This window comes from Pungitius pungitius, unplaced genomic scaffold (genome assembly GCF_949316345.1).
Source record: "Pungitius pungitius unplaced genomic scaffold, fPunPun2.1 scaffold_31, whole genome shotgun sequence".
Classification (NCBI taxonomy): domain Eukaryota; kingdom Metazoa; phylum Chordata; class Actinopteri; order Perciformes; family Gasterosteidae; genus Pungitius; species Pungitius pungitius.
Window position 1 is genome coordinate 416,983 of NW_026909910.1, and position 15,918 is coordinate 432,900.

General features: G+C 43.7%; 33 non-coding genes across 33 annotated transcripts; all 33 read left to right on the forward strand.

The window, feature by feature from the left end:
* Nucleotides 1–322: 322 nt before the first annotated feature.
* Nucleotides 323–441, forward strand: LOC134123655 (5S ribosomal RNA). Its single transcript, XR_009955141.1, has one exon. It is a non-coding gene; the product is annotated as a 5S ribosomal RNA (ribosomal RNA).
* A 339-nt stretch (nt 442–780) lies between these two features.
* Nucleotides 781–899, forward strand: LOC134123031 (5S ribosomal RNA). The gene has a single exon (XR_009954540.1). It is a non-coding gene; the product is annotated as a 5S ribosomal RNA (ribosomal RNA).
* Nucleotides 900–1,294: 395 nt separating this feature from the next.
* On the forward strand, nt 1,295–1,413 carry LOC134123071 (5S ribosomal RNA). Its single transcript, XR_009954580.1, has one exon. It is a non-coding gene; the product is annotated as a 5S ribosomal RNA (ribosomal RNA).
* Nucleotides 1,414–1,752: 339 nt separating this feature from the next.
* LOC134123656 (5S ribosomal RNA) lies at nt 1,753–1,871 on the forward strand. The gene has a single exon (XR_009955142.1). It is a non-coding gene; the product is annotated as a 5S ribosomal RNA (ribosomal RNA).
* Nucleotides 1,872–2,266: 395 nt separating this feature from the next.
* LOC134123657 (5S ribosomal RNA) lies at nt 2,267–2,385 on the forward strand. Its single transcript, XR_009955143.1, has one exon. It is a non-coding gene; the product is annotated as a 5S ribosomal RNA (ribosomal RNA).
* Nucleotides 2,386–2,724: 339 nt separating this feature from the next.
* LOC134123658 (5S ribosomal RNA) lies at nt 2,725–2,843 on the forward strand. The gene has a single exon (XR_009955144.1). It is a non-coding gene; the product is annotated as a 5S ribosomal RNA (ribosomal RNA).
* Nucleotides 2,844–3,238: 395 nt separating this feature from the next.
* On the forward strand, nt 3,239–3,357 carry LOC134123659 (5S ribosomal RNA). Its single transcript, XR_009955145.1, has one exon. It is a non-coding gene; the product is annotated as a 5S ribosomal RNA (ribosomal RNA).
* Nucleotides 3,358–3,701: 344 nt separating this feature from the next.
* Nucleotides 3,702–3,820, forward strand: LOC134123660 (5S ribosomal RNA). The gene has a single exon (XR_009955146.1). It is a non-coding gene; the product is annotated as a 5S ribosomal RNA (ribosomal RNA).
* A 339-nt stretch (nt 3,821–4,159) lies between these two features.
* On the forward strand, nt 4,160–4,278 carry LOC134123661 (5S ribosomal RNA). The gene has a single exon (XR_009955147.1). It is a non-coding gene; the product is annotated as a 5S ribosomal RNA (ribosomal RNA).
* A 395-nt stretch (nt 4,279–4,673) lies between these two features.
* LOC134123662 (5S ribosomal RNA) lies at nt 4,674–4,792 on the forward strand. The gene has a single exon (XR_009955148.1). It is a non-coding gene; the product is annotated as a 5S ribosomal RNA (ribosomal RNA).
* A 344-nt stretch (nt 4,793–5,136) lies between these two features.
* LOC134123072 (5S ribosomal RNA) lies at nt 5,137–5,255 on the forward strand. Its single transcript, XR_009954581.1, has one exon. It is a non-coding gene; the product is annotated as a 5S ribosomal RNA (ribosomal RNA).
* A 339-nt stretch (nt 5,256–5,594) lies between these two features.
* Nucleotides 5,595–5,713, forward strand: LOC134123663 (5S ribosomal RNA). Its single transcript, XR_009955149.1, has one exon. It is a non-coding gene; the product is annotated as a 5S ribosomal RNA (ribosomal RNA).
* A 395-nt stretch (nt 5,714–6,108) lies between these two features.
* LOC134123665 (5S ribosomal RNA) lies at nt 6,109–6,227 on the forward strand. Its single transcript, XR_009955151.1, has one exon. It is a non-coding gene; the product is annotated as a 5S ribosomal RNA (ribosomal RNA).
* A 339-nt stretch (nt 6,228–6,566) lies between these two features.
* Nucleotides 6,567–6,685, forward strand: LOC134123666 (5S ribosomal RNA). The gene has a single exon (XR_009955152.1). It is a non-coding gene; the product is annotated as a 5S ribosomal RNA (ribosomal RNA).
* Nucleotides 6,686–7,080: 395 nt separating this feature from the next.
* LOC134123667 (5S ribosomal RNA) lies at nt 7,081–7,199 on the forward strand. The gene has a single exon (XR_009955153.1). It is a non-coding gene; the product is annotated as a 5S ribosomal RNA (ribosomal RNA).
* Nucleotides 7,200–7,543: 344 nt separating this feature from the next.
* On the forward strand, nt 7,544–7,662 carry LOC134123073 (5S ribosomal RNA). The gene has a single exon (XR_009954582.1). It is a non-coding gene; the product is annotated as a 5S ribosomal RNA (ribosomal RNA).
* A 339-nt stretch (nt 7,663–8,001) lies between these two features.
* Nucleotides 8,002–8,120, forward strand: LOC134123668 (5S ribosomal RNA). Its single transcript, XR_009955154.1, has one exon. It is a non-coding gene; the product is annotated as a 5S ribosomal RNA (ribosomal RNA).
* A 395-nt stretch (nt 8,121–8,515) lies between these two features.
* On the forward strand, nt 8,516–8,634 carry LOC134123669 (5S ribosomal RNA). Its single transcript, XR_009955155.1, has one exon. It is a non-coding gene; the product is annotated as a 5S ribosomal RNA (ribosomal RNA).
* A 344-nt stretch (nt 8,635–8,978) lies between these two features.
* Nucleotides 8,979–9,097, forward strand: LOC134123074 (5S ribosomal RNA). Its single transcript, XR_009954583.1, has one exon. It is a non-coding gene; the product is annotated as a 5S ribosomal RNA (ribosomal RNA).
* A 339-nt stretch (nt 9,098–9,436) lies between these two features.
* Nucleotides 9,437–9,555, forward strand: LOC134123670 (5S ribosomal RNA). Its single transcript, XR_009955156.1, has one exon. It is a non-coding gene; the product is annotated as a 5S ribosomal RNA (ribosomal RNA).
* A 395-nt stretch (nt 9,556–9,950) lies between these two features.
* Nucleotides 9,951–10,069, forward strand: LOC134123671 (5S ribosomal RNA). The gene has a single exon (XR_009955157.1). It is a non-coding gene; the product is annotated as a 5S ribosomal RNA (ribosomal RNA).
* A 339-nt stretch (nt 10,070–10,408) lies between these two features.
* Nucleotides 10,409–10,527, forward strand: LOC134123068 (5S ribosomal RNA). The gene has a single exon (XR_009954577.1). It is a non-coding gene; the product is annotated as a 5S ribosomal RNA (ribosomal RNA).
* A 395-nt stretch (nt 10,528–10,922) lies between these two features.
* Nucleotides 10,923–11,041, forward strand: LOC134123672 (5S ribosomal RNA). The gene has a single exon (XR_009955158.1). It is a non-coding gene; the product is annotated as a 5S ribosomal RNA (ribosomal RNA).
* A 339-nt stretch (nt 11,042–11,380) lies between these two features.
* LOC134123673 (5S ribosomal RNA) lies at nt 11,381–11,499 on the forward strand. Its single transcript, XR_009955159.1, has one exon. It is a non-coding gene; the product is annotated as a 5S ribosomal RNA (ribosomal RNA).
* A 395-nt stretch (nt 11,500–11,894) lies between these two features.
* On the forward strand, nt 11,895–12,013 carry LOC134123674 (5S ribosomal RNA). The gene has a single exon (XR_009955160.1). It is a non-coding gene; the product is annotated as a 5S ribosomal RNA (ribosomal RNA).
* A 344-nt stretch (nt 12,014–12,357) lies between these two features.
* On the forward strand, nt 12,358–12,476 carry LOC134123676 (5S ribosomal RNA). The gene has a single exon (XR_009955162.1). It is a non-coding gene; the product is annotated as a 5S ribosomal RNA (ribosomal RNA).
* Nucleotides 12,477–12,871: 395 nt separating this feature from the next.
* On the forward strand, nt 12,872–12,990 carry LOC134123054 (5S ribosomal RNA). The gene has a single exon (XR_009954563.1). It is a non-coding gene; the product is annotated as a 5S ribosomal RNA (ribosomal RNA).
* A 339-nt stretch (nt 12,991–13,329) lies between these two features.
* On the forward strand, nt 13,330–13,448 carry LOC134123677 (5S ribosomal RNA). Its single transcript, XR_009955163.1, has one exon. It is a non-coding gene; the product is annotated as a 5S ribosomal RNA (ribosomal RNA).
* A 395-nt stretch (nt 13,449–13,843) lies between these two features.
* Nucleotides 13,844–13,962, forward strand: LOC134123678 (5S ribosomal RNA). Its single transcript, XR_009955164.1, has one exon. It is a non-coding gene; the product is annotated as a 5S ribosomal RNA (ribosomal RNA).
* Nucleotides 13,963–14,306: 344 nt separating this feature from the next.
* LOC134123679 (5S ribosomal RNA) lies at nt 14,307–14,425 on the forward strand. The gene has a single exon (XR_009955165.1). It is a non-coding gene; the product is annotated as a 5S ribosomal RNA (ribosomal RNA).
* Nucleotides 14,426–14,769: 344 nt separating this feature from the next.
* LOC134123076 (5S ribosomal RNA) lies at nt 14,770–14,888 on the forward strand. Its single transcript, XR_009954585.1, has one exon. It is a non-coding gene; the product is annotated as a 5S ribosomal RNA (ribosomal RNA).
* Nucleotides 14,889–15,227: 339 nt separating this feature from the next.
* Nucleotides 15,228–15,346, forward strand: LOC134123680 (5S ribosomal RNA). Its single transcript, XR_009955166.1, has one exon. It is a non-coding gene; the product is annotated as a 5S ribosomal RNA (ribosomal RNA).
* A 395-nt stretch (nt 15,347–15,741) lies between these two features.
* Nucleotides 15,742–15,860, forward strand: LOC134123681 (5S ribosomal RNA). Its single transcript, XR_009955167.1, has one exon. It is a non-coding gene; the product is annotated as a 5S ribosomal RNA (ribosomal RNA).
* The last annotated feature ends 58 nt before the right edge of the window (nt 15,861–15,918 follow it).

Genomic DNA, 15,918 nt, shown 5'->3' on the forward strand with positions numbered 1-15,918 from the left:
TGTTGAAGAGATGCATGTTTATTGTTGTTTTAACGTTGGATATGAAAGGCATTTAGACAATATTATCAAACATGATTCCGTTTCATGGTTGCTAAATTAGTGTTGATCAACATTTAACAATTGGCATACTTTTGTTTGTAATTTAGCCGTTGAAATACAGGTGCTAACCAAACATGTTAGATTTACCAGTGAAGAAAAGTAAAGTTCCCTTTAGGTTTTAGGAACCTCTCTTGCCAATGCTAAGAACTGCTTCAATTTTAGAAAAAGAAACTTCTGATTATCTTTGACACGTTTTAAAGGATTAGGAAAAAGATGAAAAGCAGCTTACGGCCATACCTCTCTGGTTCCGCCCGATCTCGTCTGATCTCGGAAGCTAAGCAGAGCAGGGCCTGGTTAGTACCTGGATGGAAGACCGCCTGGGAATCCCAGGTGCCGTAAGCTTTTTCACTTCTCTCTCTGAAAGCCGCCCAGCGCCGTAGCTTGTACACCTACACAATTGTAAAAAGTTGATCACATTGTAGAAGAGATGCAATAGGAAGAAGATGAAAGGTGGCTTACGTCCATACCATCGTCAGGCCATTTGAGGTGGCGGGGACTGCAATGGCCATCCACCGATTGGCTGGGACTCCTGGGCGGGTCTTCTCTAGTCCATCCAATTTTCGCCATAGGATGTCACAGCCTTCTTTGCATACCCTTATTTAACCCACAAAAAGATGCCAACGGCAGGCGTGACATAATTTTTTGACGCATTATAAAGGATTAGGAAAAAGATAAAAAGCAGCTTACGGCCATACCTCTCTGGTTCCGCCCGATCTCGTCTGATCTCGGAAGCTAAGCAGAGCAGGGCCTGGTTAGTACCTGGATGGAAGACCGCCTGGGAATCCTAGGTGCCGTAAGCTTTTTCACTTCTCTCTCCGAAAGCCGCCGAGCGCCGCAGATTGTACACCTACAAATTACAAAAAGAATATCACATTGTTGAAGAGATGCATGTTTAGTGTTGTTTTAACGTTGGATATGAAAGGAAATTAGACAATATTATCCAAAATGATTCCGTTTCATGATTGCTAAATTAGTGTTGATCAACATTTACGATTGGCATACTATTGTTTGTAATTTAGCCGTTGAAATACAGGTGCTAACCCAACATGTTAGAATTGCCAGTGAAGAAAAGTAAAGTTACCTTCAGGCTTTAGGAACCTCTCTTGCCAATGCTAAGAACTGCTTCAATTTTAGAAAAAGAAACTTCTGATTATCTTTGACACGTTTTAAAGGATTAGGAAAAAGATGAAAAGCAGCTTACGGCCATACCTCTCTGGTTCCGCCCGATCTCGTCTGATCTCGGAAGCTAAGCAGAGCAGGGCCTGGTTAGTACCTGGATGGAAGACCGCCTGGGAATCCCATGTGCCGTAAGCTTTTTCACTTCTCTCTCTGAAAGCCGCCCAGCGCCGTAGATTGTACACCTACACAATTGTAAAAAAAATTTCACATTGTAGAAGAGATGCAATAGGAAGAAGATGAAAGGTGGCTTACGTCCATACCATCGTCAGGCCATTTGAGGTGGCGGGGACTGCAATGGCCATTCACCGATTGGCTGGGACCCCTGGGCGGGTCTTCTCTAGTCCATCCAATTTTCGGCATGGGATGTCACAGCCTTCTTTGCATACCCTTATTTAACCCACACAAAGATGCCAACGGCAGGCGTGTCATAATTCATTGACGCATTATAAAGGATTAGGAAAAAGATAAAAAGCAGCTTACGGCCATACCTCTCTGGTTCCGCCCGATCTCGTCTGATCTCGGAAGCTAAGCAGAGCAGGGCCTGGTTAGTACCTGGATGGAAGACCGCCTGGGAATCCCAGGTGCCGTAAGCTTTTTCACTTCTCTCTCCGAAAGCCGCCGAGCGCCGCAGATTGTACACCTACAAATTACAAAAAGAATATCACATTGTTGAAGAGATGCATGTTTAGTGTTGTTTTAACGTTGGATATGAAAGGAAATTAGACAATATTATCCAAAATGATTCCGTTTCATGATTGCTAAATTAGTGTTGATCAACATTTACGATTGGCATACTATTGTTTGTAATTTAGCCGTTGAAATACAGGTGCTAACCCAACATGTTAGAATTGCCAGTGAAGAAAAGTAAAGTTACCTTCAGGCTTTAGGAACCTCTCTTGCCAATGCTAAGAACTGCTTCAATTTTAGAAAAAGAAACTTCTGATTATCTTTGACACGTTTTAAAGGATTAGGAAAAAGATGAAAAGCAGCTTACGGCCATACCTCTCTGGTTCCGCCCGATCTCGTCTGATCTCGGAAGCTAAGCAGAGCAGGGCCTGGTTAGTACCTGGATGGAAGACCGCCTGGGAATCCCAGGTGCCGTAAGCTTTTTCACTTCTCTCTCTGAAAGCCGCCCAGCGCCGTAGATTGTACACCTACACAATTGTAAAAAAAATGTCACATTGTAGAAGAGATGCAATAGGAAGAAGATGAAAGGTGGCTTACGTCCATACCATCGTCAGGCCATTTGAGGTGGCGGGGACTGCAATGGCCATTCACCGATTGGCTGGGACCCCTGGGCGGGTCTTCTCTAGTCCATCCAATTTTCGGCATGGGATGTCACAGCCTTCTTTGCATACCCTTATTTAACCCACACAAAGATGCCAACGGCAGGCGTGTCATAATTCATTGACGCATTATAAAGGATTAGGAAAAAGATAAAAAGCAGCTTACGGCCATACCTCTCTGGTTCCGCCCGATCTCGTCTGATCTCGGAAGCTAAGCAGAGCAGGGCCTGGTTAGTACCTGGATGGAAGACCGCCTGGGAATCCCAGGTGCCGTAAGCTTTTTCACTTCTCTCTCCGAAAGCCGCCGAGCGCCGCAGATTGTACACCTACAAATTACAAAAAGAATATCACATTGTTGAAGAGATGCATGTTTAGTGTTGTTTTAACGTTGGATATGAAAGGAAATTAGACAATATTATCCAAAATGATTCCGTTTCATGATTGCTAAATTAGTGTTGATCAACATTTACGATTGGCATACTATTGTTTGTAATTTAGCCGTTGAAATACAGGTGCTAACCCAACATGTTAGAATTGCCAGTGAAGAAAAGTAAAGTTACCTTCAGGCTTTAGGAACCTCTCTTGCCAATGCTAAGAACTGCTTCAATTTTAGAAAAAGAAACTTCTGATTATCTTTGACACGTTTTAAAGGATTAGGAAAAAGATGAAAAGCAGCTTACGGCCATACCTCTCTGGTTCCGCCCGATCTCGTCTGATCTCGGAAGCTAAGCAGAGCAGGGCCTGGTTAGTACCTGGATGGAAGACCGCCTGGGAATCCCAGGTGCCGTAAGCTTTTTCACTTCTCTCTCCGAAAGCCGCCGAGCGCCGCAGATTGTACACCTGTTTTAACGTTGGATATTAAAGGAAATTAGACAATATTATCCAAAATGATTCCGTTTCATGATTGCTAAATTAGTGTTGATCAACATTTACGATTGGCATACTATTGTTTGTAATTTAGCCGTTGAAATACAGGTGCTAACCCAACATGTTAGAATTGCCAGTGAAGAAAAGTAAAGTTACCTTCAGGCTTTAGGAACCTCTCTTGCCAATGCTAAGAACTGCTTCAATTTTAGAAAAAGAAACTTCTGATTATCTTTGACACGTTTTAAAGGATTAGGAAAAAGATGAAAAGCAGCTTACGGCCATACCTCTCTGGTTCCGCCCGATCTCGTCTGATCTCGGAAGCTAAGCAGAGCAGGGCCTGGTTAGTACCTGGATGGAAGACCGCCTGGGAATCCCAGGTGCCGTAAGCTTTTTCACTTCTCTCTCTGAAAGCCGCCCAGCGCCGTAGATTGTACACCTACACAATTGTAAAAAAAATGTCACATTGTAGAAGAGATGCAATAGGAAGAAGATGAAAGGTGGCTTACGTCCATACCATCGTCAGGCCATTTGAGGTGGCGGGGACTGCAATGGCCATTCACCGATTGGCTGGGACCCCTGGGCGGGTCTTCTCTAGTCCATCCAATTTTCGGCATGGGATGTCACAGCCTTCTTTGCATACCCTTATTTAACCCACACAAAGATGCCAACGGCAGGCGTGTCATAATTCATTGACGCATTATAAAGGATTAGGAAAAAGATAAAAAGCAGCTTACGGCCATACCTCTCTGGTTCCGCCCGATCTCGTCTGATCTCGGAAGCTAAGCAGAGCAGGGCCTGGTTAGTACCTGGATGGAAGACCGCCTGGGAATCCCAGGTGCCGTAAGCTTTTTCACTTCTCTCTCCGAAAGCCGCCGAGCGCCGCAGATTGTACACCTACAAATTACAAAAAGAATATCACATTGTTGAAGAGATGCATGTTTAGTGTTGTTTTAACGTTGGATATGAAAGGAAATTAGACAATATTATCCAAAATGATTCCGTTTCATGATTGCTAAATTAGTGTTGATCAACATTTACGATTGGCATACTATTGTTTGTAATTTAGCCGTTGAAATACAGGTGCTAACCCAACATGTTAGAATTGCCAGTGAAGAAAAGTAAAGTTACCTTCAGGCTTTAGGAACCTCTCTTGCCAATGCTAAGAACTGCTTCAATTTTAGAAAAAGAAACTTCTGATTATCTTTGACACGTTTTAAAGGATTAGGAAAAAGATGAAAAGCAGCTTACGGCCATACCTCTCTGGTTCCGCCCGATCTCGTCTGATCTCGGAAGCTAAGCAGAGCAGGGCCTGGTTAGTACCTGGATGGAAGACCGCCTGGGAATCCCAGGTGCCGTAAGCTTTTTCACTTCTCTCTCCGAAAGCCGCCGAGCGCCGCAGATTGTACACCTGTTTTAACGTTGGATATTAAAGGAAATTAGACAATATTATCCAAAATGATTCCGTTTCATGACTGCTAAATTAGTGTTGATCAACATTTACGATTGGCATACTATTGTTTGTAATTTAGCCGTTGAAATACAGGTGCTAACCCAACATGTTAGAATTGCCAGTGAAGAAAAGTAAAGTTACCTTCAGGCTTTAGGAACCTCTCTTGCCAATGCTAAGAACTGCTTCAATTTTAGAAAAAGAAACTTCTGATTATCTTTGACACGTTTTAAAGGATTAGGAAAAAGATGAAAAGCAGCTTACGGCCATACCTCTCTGGTTCCGCCCGATCTCGTCTGATCTCGGAAGCTAAGCAGAGCAGGGCCTGGTTAGTACCTGGATGGAAGACCGCCTGGGAATCCCATGTGCCGTAAGCTTTTTCACTTCTCTCTCTGAAAGCCGCCCAGCGCCGTAGATTGTACACCTACACAATTGTAAAAAAAATTTCACATTGTAGAAGAGATGCAATAGGAAGAAGATGAAAGGTGGCTTACGTCCATACCATCGTCAGGCCATTTGAGGTGGCGGGGACTGCAATGGCCATTCACCGATTGGCTGGGACCCCTGGGCGGGTCTTCTCTAGTCCATCCAATTTTCGGCATGGGATGTCACAGCCTTCTTTGCATACCCTTATTTAACCCACACAAAGATGCCAACGGCAGGCGTGTCATAATTCATTGACGCATTATAAAGGATTAGGAAAAAGATAAAAAGCAGCTTACGGCCATACCTCTCTGGTTCCGCCCGATCTCGTCTGATCTCGGAAGCTAAGCAGAGCAGGGCCTGGTTAGTACCTGGATGGAAGACCGCCTGGGAATCCCAGGTGCCGTAAGCTTTTTCACTTCTCTCTCCGAAAGCCGCCGAGCGCCGCAGATTGTACACCTACAAATTACAAAAAGAATATCACATTGTTGAAGAGATGCATGTTTAGTGTTGTTTTAACGTTGGATATGAAAGGAAATTAGACAATATTATCCAAAATGATTCCGTTTCATGATTGCTAAATTAGTGTTGATCAACATTTACGATTGGCATACTATTGTTTGTAATTTAGCCGTTGAAATACAGGTGCTAACCCAACATGTTAGAATTGCCAGTGAAGAAAAGTAAAGTTACCTTCAGGCTTTAGGAACCTCTCTTGCCAATGCTAAGAACTGCTTCAATTTTAGAAAAAGAAACTTCTGATTATCTTTGACACGTTTTAAAGGATTAGGAAAAAGATGAAAAGCAGCTTACGGCCATACCTCTCTGGTTCCGCCCGATCTCGTCTGATCTCGGAAGCTAAGCAGAGCAGGGCCTGGTTAGTACCTGGATGGAAGACCGCCTGGGAATCCCAGGTGCCGTAAGCTTTTTCACTTCTCTCTCTGAAAGCCGCCCAGCGCCGTAGATTGTACACCTACACAATTGTAAAAAAAATGTCACATTGTAGAAGAGATGCAATAGGAAGAAGATGAAAGGTGGCTTACGTCCATACCATCGTCAGGCCATTTGAGGTGGCGGGGACTGCAATGGCCATTCACCGATTGGCTGGGACCCCTGGGCGGGTCTTCTCTAGTCCATCCAATTTTCGGCATGGGATGTCACAGCCTTCTTTGCATACCCTTATTTAACCCACACAAAGATGCCAACGGCAGGCGTGTCATAATTCATTGACGCATTATAAAGGATTAGGAAAACGATAAAAAGCAGCTTACGGCCATACCTCTCTGGTTCCGCCCGATCTCGTCTGATCTCGGAAGCTAAGCAGAGCAGGGCCTGGTTAGTACCTGGATGGAAGACCGCCTGGGAATCCCAGGTGCCGTAAGCTTTTTCACTTCTCTCTCCGAAAGCCGCCGAGCGCCGCAGATTGTACACCTACAAATTACAAAAAGAATATCACATTGTTGAAGAGATGCATGTTTAGTGTTGTTTTAACGTTGGATATGAAAGGAAATTAGACAATATTATCCAAAATGATTCCGTTTCATGATTGCTAAATTAGTGTTGATCAACATTTACGATTGGCATACTATTGTTTGTAATTTAGCCGTTGAAATACAGGTGCTAACCCAACATGTTAGAATTGCCAGTGAAGAAAAGTAAAGTTACCTTCAGGCTTTAGGAACCTCTCTTGCCAATGCTAAGAACTGCTTCAATTTTAGAAAAAGAAACTTCTGATTATCTTTGACACGTTTTAAAGGATTAGGAAAAAGATGAAAAGCAGCTTACGGCCATACCTCTCTGGTTCCGCCCGATCTCGTCTGATCTCGGAAGCTAAGCAGAGCAGGGCCTGGTTAGTACCTGGATGGAAGACCGCCTGGGAATCCCAGGTGCCGTAAGCTTTTTCACTTCTCTCTCCGAAAGCCGCCGAGCGCCGCAGATTGTACACCTGTTTTAACGTTGGATATTAAAGGAAATTAGACAATATTATCCAAAATGATTCCGTTTCATGATTGCTAAATTAGTGTTGATCAACATTTACGATTGGCATACTATTGTTTGTAATTTAGCCGTTGAAATACAGGTGCTAACCCAACATGTTAGAATTGCCAGTGAAGAAAAGTAAAGTTACCTTCAGGCTTTAGGAACCTCTCTTGCCAATGCTAAGAACTGCTTCAATTTTAGAAAAAGAAACTTCTGATTATCTTTGACACGTTTTAAAGGATTAGGAAAAAGATGAAAAGCAGCTTACGGCCATACCTCTCTGGTTCCGCCCGATCTCGTCTGATCTCGGAAGCTAAGCAGAGCAGGGCCTGGTTAGTACCTGGATGGAAGACCGCCTGGGAATCCCATGTGCCGTAAGCTTTTTCACTTCTCTCTCTGAAAGCCGCCCAGCGCCGTAGATTGTACACCTACACAATTGTAAAAAAAATGTCACATTGTAGAAGAGATGCAATAGGAAGAAGATGAAAGGTGGCTTACGTCCATACCATCGTCAGGCCATTTGAGGTGGCGGGGACTGCAATGGCCATTCACCGATTGGCTGGGACCCCTGGGCGGGTCTTCTCTAGTCCATCCAATTTTCGGCATGGGATGTCACAGCCTTCTTTGCATACCCTTATTTAACCCACACAAAGATGCCAACGGCAGGCGTGTCATAATTCATTGACGCATTATAAAGGATTAGGAAAAAGATAAAATGCAGCTTACGGCCATACCTCTCTGGTTCCGCCCGATCTCGTCTGATCTCGGAAGCTAAGCAGAGCAGGGCCTGGTTAGTACCTGGATGGAAGACCGCCTGGGAATCCCAGGTGCCGTAAGCTTTTTCACTTCTCTCTCCGAAAGCCGCCGAGCGCCGCAGATTGTACACCTACAAATTACAAAAAGAATATCACATTGTTGAAGAGATGCATGTTTAGTGTTGTTTTAACGTTGGATATGAAAGGAAATTAGACAATATTATCCAAAATGATTCCGTTTCATGATTGCTAAATTAGTGTTGATCAACATTTACGATTGGCATACTATTGTTTGTAATTTAGCCGTTGAAATACAGGTGCTAACCCAACATGTTAGAATTGCCAGTGAAGAAAAGTAAAGTTACCTTCAGGCTTTAGGAACCTCTCTTGCCAATGCTAAGAACTGCTTCAATTTTAGAAAAAGAAACTTCTGATTATCTTTGACACGTTTTAAAGGATTAGGAAAAAGATGAAAAGCAGCTTACGGCCATACCTCTCTGGTTCCGCCCGATCTCGTCTGATCTCGGAAGCTAAGCAGAGCAGGGCCTGGTTAGTACCTGGATGGAAGACCGCCTGGGAATCCCAGGTGCCGTAAGCTTTTTCACTTCTCTCTCCGAAAGCCGCCGAGCGCCGCAGATTGTACACCTGTTTTAACGTTGGATATTAAAGGAAATTAGACAATATTATCCAAAATGATTCCGTTTCATGACTGCTAAATTAGTGTTGATCAACATTTACGATTGGCATACTATTGTTTGTAATTTAGCCGTTGAAATACAGGTGCTAACCCAACATGTTAGAATTGCCAGTGAAGAAAAGTAAAGTTACCTTCAGGCTTTAGGAACCTCTCTTGCCAATGCTAAGAACTGCTTCAATTTTAGAAAAAGAAACTTCTGATTATCTTTGACACGTTTTAAAGGATTAGGAAAAAGATGAAAAGCAGCTTACGGCCATACCTCTCTGGTTCCGCCCGATCTCGTCTGATCTCGGAAGCTAAGCAGAGCAGGGCCTGGTTAGTACCTGGATGGAAGACCGCCTGGGAATCCCATGTGCCGTAAGCTTTTTCACTTCTCTCTCTGAAAGCCGCCCAGCGCCGTAGATTGTACACCTACACAATTGTAAAAAAAATGTCACATTGTAGAAGAGATGCAATAGGAAGAAGATGAAAGGTGGCTTACGTCCATACCATCGTCAGGCCATTTGAGGTGGCGGGGACTGCAATGGCCATTCACCGATTGGCTGGGACCCCTGGGCGGGTCTTCTCTAGTCCATCCAATTTTCGGCATGGGATGTCACAGCCTTCTTTGCATACCCTTATTTAACCCACACAAAGATGCCAACGGCAGGCGTGTCATAATTCATTGACGCATTATAAAGGATTAGGAAAAAGATAAAAAGCAGCTTACGGCCATACCTCTCTGGTTCCGCCCGATCTCGTCTGATCTCGGAAGCTAAGCAGAGCAGGGCCTGGTTAGTACCTGGATGGAAGACCGCCTGGGAATCCCAGGTGCCGTAAGCTTTTTCACTTCTCTCTCCGAAAGCCGCCGAGCGCCGCAGATTGTACACCTACAAATTACAAAAAGAATATCACATTGTTGAAGAGATGCATGTTTAGTGTTGTTTTAACGTTGGATATGAAAGGAAATTAGACAATATTATCCAAAATGATTCCGTTTCATGATTGCTAAATTAGTGTTGATCAACATTTACGATTGGCATACTATTGTTTGTAATTTAGCCGTTGAAATACAGGTGCTAACCCAACATGTTAGAATTGCCAGTGAAGAAAAGTAAAGTTACCTTCAGGCTTTAGGAACCTCTCTTGCCAATGCTAAGAACTGCTTCAATTTTAGAAAAAGAAACTTCTGATTATCTTTGACACGTTTTAAAGGATTAGGAAAAAGATGAAAAGCAGCTTACGGCCATACCTCTCTGGTTCCGCCCGATCTCGTCTGATCTCGGAAGCTAAGCAGAGCAGGGCCTGGTTAGTACCTGGATGGAAGACCGCCTGGGAATCCCAGGTGCCGTAAGCTTTTTCACTTCTCTCTCTGAAAGCCGCCCAGCGCCGTAGATTGTACACCTACACAATTGTAAAAAAAATGTCACATTGTAGAAGAGATGCAATAGGAAGAAGATGAAAGGTGGCTTACGTCCATACCATCGTCAGGCCATTTGAGGTGGCGGGGACTGCAATGGCCATTCACCGATTGGCTGGGACCCCTGGGCGGGTCTTCTCTAGTCCATCCAATTTTCGGCATGGGATGTCACAGCCTTCTTTGCATACCCTTATTTAACCCACACAAAGATGCCAACGGCAGGCGTGTCATAATTCATTGACGCATTATAAAGGATTAGGAAAAAGATAAAAAGCAGCTTACGGCCATACCTCTCTGGTTCCGCCCGATCTCGTCTGATCTCGGAAGCTAAGCAGACCAGGGCCTGGTTAGTACCTGGATGGAAGACCGCCTGGGAATCCCAGGTGCCGTAAGCTTTTTCACTTCTCTCTCCGAAAGCCGCCGAGCGCCGCAGATTGTACACCTACAAATTACAAAAAGAATATCACATTGTTGAAGAGATGCATGTTTAGTGTTGTTTTAACGTTGGATATGAAAGGAAATTAGACAATATTATCCAAAATGATTCCGTTTCATGATTGCTAAATTAGTGTTGATCAACATTTACGATTGGCATACTATTGTTTGTAATTTAGCCGTTGAAATACAGGTGCTAACCCAACATGTTAGAATTGCCAGTGAAGAAAAGTAAAGTTACCTTCAGGCTTTAGGAACCTCTCTTGCCAATGCTAAGAACTGCTTCAATTTTAGAAAAAGAAACTTCTGATTATCTTTGACACGTTTTAAAGGATTAGGAAAAAGATGAAAAGCAGCTTACGGCCATACCTCTCTGGTTCCGCCCGATCTCGTCTGATCTCGGAAGCTAAGCAGAGCAGGGCCTGGTTAGTACCTGGATGGAAGACCGCCTGGGAATCCCAGGTGCCGTAAGCTTTTTCACTTCTCTCTCTGAAAGCCGCCCAGCGCCGTAGATTGTACACCTACACAATTGTAAAAAAAATGTCACATTGTAGAAGAGATGCAATAGGAAGAAGATGAAAGGTGGCTTACGTCCATACCATCGTCAGGCCATTTGAGGTGGCGGGGACTGCAATGGCCATTCACCGATTGGCTGGGACCCCTGGGCGGGTCTTCTCTAGTCCATCCAATTTTCGGCATGGGATGTCACAGCCTTCTTTGCATACCCTTATTTAACCCACACAAAGATGCCAACGGCAGGCGTGTCATAATTCATTGACGCATTATAAAGGATTAGGAAAACGATAAAAAGCAGCTTACGGCCATACCTCTCTGGTTCCGCCCGATCTCGTCTGATCTCGGAAGCTAAGCAGAGCAGGGCCTGGTTAGTACCTGGATGGAAGACCGCCTGGGAATCCCAGGTGCCGTAAGCTTTTTCACTTCTCTCTCCGAAAGCCGCCGAGCGCCGCAGATTGTACACCTACAAATTACAAAAAGAATATCACATTGTTGAAGAGATGCATGTTTAGTGTTGTTTTAACGTTGGATATGAAAGGAAATTAGACAATATTATCCAAAATGATTCCGTTTCATGATTGCTAAATTAGTGTTGATCAACATTTACGATTGGCATACTATTGTTTGTAATTTAGCCGTTGAAATACAGGTGCTAACCCAACATGTTAGAATTGCCAGTGAAGAAAAGTAAAGTTACCTTCAGGCTTTAGGAACCTCTCTTGCCAATGCTAAGAACTGCTTCAATTTTAGAAAAAGAAACTTCTGATTATCTTTGACACGTTTTAAAGGATTAGGAAAAAGATGAAAAGCAGCTTACGGCCATACCTCTCTGGTTCCGCCCGATCTCGTCTGATCTCGGAAGCTAAGCAGAGCAGGGCCTGGTTAGTACCTGGATGGAAGACCGCCTGGGAATCCCAGGTGCCGTAAGCTTTTTCACTTCTCTCTCCGAAAGCCGCCGAGCGCCGCAGATTGTACACCTGTTTTAACGTTGGATATTAAAGGAAATTAGACAATATTATCCAAAATGATTCCGTTTCATGATTGCTAAATTAGTGTTGATCAACATTTACGATTGGCATACTATTGTTTGTAATTTAGCCGTTGAAATACAGGTGCTAACCCAACATGTTAGAATTGCCAGTGAAGAAAAGTAAAGTTACCTTCAGGCTTTAGGAACCTCTCTTGCCAATGCTAAGAACTGCTTCAATTTTAGAAAAAGAAACTTCTGATTATCTTTGACACGTTTTAAAGGATTAGGAAAAAGATGAAAAGCAGCTTACGGCCATACCTCTCTGGTTCCGCCCGATCTCGTCTGATCTCGGAAGCTAAGCAGAGCAGGGCCTGGTTAGTACCTGGATGGAAGACCGCCTGGGAATCCCAGGTGCCGTAAGCTTTTTCACTTCTCTCTCCGAAAGCCGCCGAGCGCCGCAGATTGTACACCTACAAATTACAAAAAGAATATCACATTGTTGAAGAGATGCATGTTTAGTGTTGTTTTAACGTTGGATATGAAAGGAAATTAGACAATATTATCCAAAATGATTCCGTTTCATGATTGCTAAATTAGTGTTGATCAACATTTACGATTGGCATACTATTGTTTGTAATTTAGCCGTTGAAATACAGGTGCTAACCCAACATGTTAGAATTGCCAGTGAAGAAAAGTAAAGTTACCTTCAGGCTTTAGGAACCTCTCTTGCCAATGCTAAGAACTGCTTCAATTTTAGAAAAAGAAACTTCTGATTATCTTTGACACGTTTTAAAGGATTAGGAAAAAGATGAAAAGCAGCTTACGGCCATACCTCTCTGGTTCCGCCCGATCTTGTCTGATCTCGGAAGCTAAGCAGAGCAGGGCCTGGTTAGTACCTGGATGGAAGACCGCCTGGGAATCCCAGGTGCCGTAAGCTTTTTCACTTCTCTCTCTGAAAGCCGCCCAGCGCCGTAGATTGTACACCTACACAATTGTAAAAAAAATGTCACATTGTAGAAGAGATGCAATAGGAAGAAGATGAAAGGTGGCTTACGTCCATACCATCGTCAGGCCATTTGAGGTGGCGGGGACTGCAATGGCCATTCACCGATTGGCTGGGACCCCTGGGCGGGTCTTCTCTAGTCCATCCAATTTTCGGCATGGGATGTCACAGCCTTCTTTGCATACCCTTATTTAACCCACACAAAGATGCCAACGGCAGGCGTGTCATAATTCATTGACGCATTATAAAGGATTAGGAAAAAGATAAAAAGCAGCTTACGGCCATACCTCTCTGGTTCCGCCCGATCTCGTCTGATCTCGGAAGCTAAGCAGAGCAGGGCCTGGTTAGTACCTGGATGGAAGACCGCCTGGGAATCCCAGGTGCCGTAAGCTTTTTCACTTCTCTCTCCGAAAGCCGCCGAGCGCCGCAGATTGTACACCTACAAATTACAAAAAGAATATCACATTGTTGAAGAGATGCATGTTTAGTGTTGTTTTAACGTTGGATATGAAAGGAAATTAGACAATATTATCCAAAATGATTCCGTTTCATGATTGCTAAATTAGTGTTGATCAACATTTACGATTGGCATACTATTGTTTGTAATTTAGCCGTTGAAATACAGGTGCTAACCCAACATGTTAGAATTGCCAGTGAAGAAAAGTAAAGTTACCTTCAGGCTTTAGGAACCTCTCTTGCCAATGCTAAGAACTGCTTCAATTTTAGAAAAAGAAACTTCTGATTATCTTTGACACGTTTTAAAGGATTAGGAAAAAGATGAAAAGCAGCTTACGGCCATACCTCTCTGGTTCCGCCCGATCTCGTCTGATCTCGGAAGCTAAGCAGAGCAGGGCCTGGTTAGTACCTGGATGGAAGACCGCCTGGGAATCCCAGGTGCCGTAAGCTTTTTCACTTCTCTCTCCGAAAGCCGCCGAGCGCCGCAGATTGTACACCTGTTTTAACGTTGGATATTAAAGGAAATTAGACAATATTATCCAAAATGATTCCGTTTCATGATTGCTAAATTAGTGTTGATCAACATTTACGATTGGCATACTATTGTTTGTAATTTAGCCGTTGAAATACAGGTGCTAACCCAACATGTTAGAATTGCCAGTGAAGAAAAGTAAAGTTACCTTCAGGCTTTAGGAACCTCTCTTGCCAATGCTAAGAACTGCTTCAATTTTAGAAAAAGAAACTTCTGATTATCTTTGACACGTTTTAAAGGATTAGGAAAAAGATGAAAAGCAGCTTACGGCCATACCTCTCTGGTTCCGCCCGATCTCGTCTGATCTCGGAAGCTAAGCAGAGCAGGGCCTGGTTAGTACCTGGATGGAAGACCGCCTGGGAATCCCAGGTGCCGTAAGCTTTTTCACTTCTCTCTCCGAAAGCCGCCGAGCGCCGCAGATTGTACACCTGTTTTAACGTTGGATATTAAAGGAAATTAGACAATATTATCCAAAATGATTCCGTTTCATGACTGCTAAATTAGTGTTGATCAACATTTACGATTGGCATACTATTGTTTGTAATTTAGCCGTTGAAATACAGGTGCTAACCCAACATGTTAGAATTGCCAGTGAAGAAAAGTAAAGTTACCTTCAGGCTTTAGGAACCTCTCTTGCCAATGCTAAGAACTGCTTCAATTTTAGAAAAAGAAACTTCTGATTATCTTTGACACGTTTTAAAGGATTAGGAAAAAGATGAAAAGCAGCTTACGGCCATACCTCTCTGGTTCCGCCCGATCTCGTCTGATCTCGGAAGCTAAGCAGAGCAGGGCCTGGTTAGTACCTGGATGGAAGACCGCCTGGGAATCCCATGTGCCGTAAGCTTTTTCACTTCTCTCTCTGAAAGCCGCCCAGCGCCGTAGATTGTACACCTACACAATTGTAAAAAAAATTTCACATTGTAGAAGAGATGCAATAGGAAGAAGATGAAAGGTGGCTTACGTCCATACCATCGTCAGGCCATTTGAGGTGGCGGGGACTGCAATGGCCATTCACCGATTGGCTGGGACCCCTGGGCGGGTCTTCTCTAGTCCATCCAATTTTCGGCATGGGATGTCACAGCCTTCTTTGCATACCCTTATTTAACCCACACAAAGATGCCAACGGCAGGCGTGTCATAATTCATTGACGCATTATAAAGGATTAGGAAAAAGATAAAAAGCAGCTTACGGCCATACCTCTCTGGTTCCGCCCGATCTCGTCTGATCTCGGAAGCTAAGCAGAGCAGGGCCTGGTTAGTACCTGGATGGAAGACCGCCTGGGAATCCCAGGTGCCGTAAGCTTTTTCACTTCTCTCTCCGAAAGCCGCCGAGCGCCGCAGATTGTACACCTACAAATTACAAAAAGAATATCACATTGTTGAAGAGATGCATGTTTAGTGTTGTTTTAACGTTGGATATGAAAGGAAATTAGACAATATTATCCAAAATGATTCCGTTTCATGATTGCTAAATTAGTGTTGATCAACATTTACGATTGGCATACTATTGTTTGTAATTTAGCCGTTGAAATACAGGTGCTAACCCAACATGTTAGAATTGCCAGTGAAGAAAAGTAAAGTTACCTTCAGGCTTTAGGAACCTCTCTTGCCAATGCTAAGAACTGCTTCAATTTTAGAAAAAGAAACTTCTGATTATCTTTGACACGTTTTAAAGGATTAGGAAAAAGATGAAAAGCAGCTTACGGCCATACCTCTCTGGTTCCGCCCGATCTCGTCTGATCTCGGAAGCTAAGCAGAGCAGGGCCTGGTTAGTACCTGGATGGAAGACCGCCTGGGAATCCCAGGTGCCGTAAGCTTTTTCACTTCTCTCTCTGAAAGCCGCCCAGCGCCGTAGATTGTACACCTACACAATTG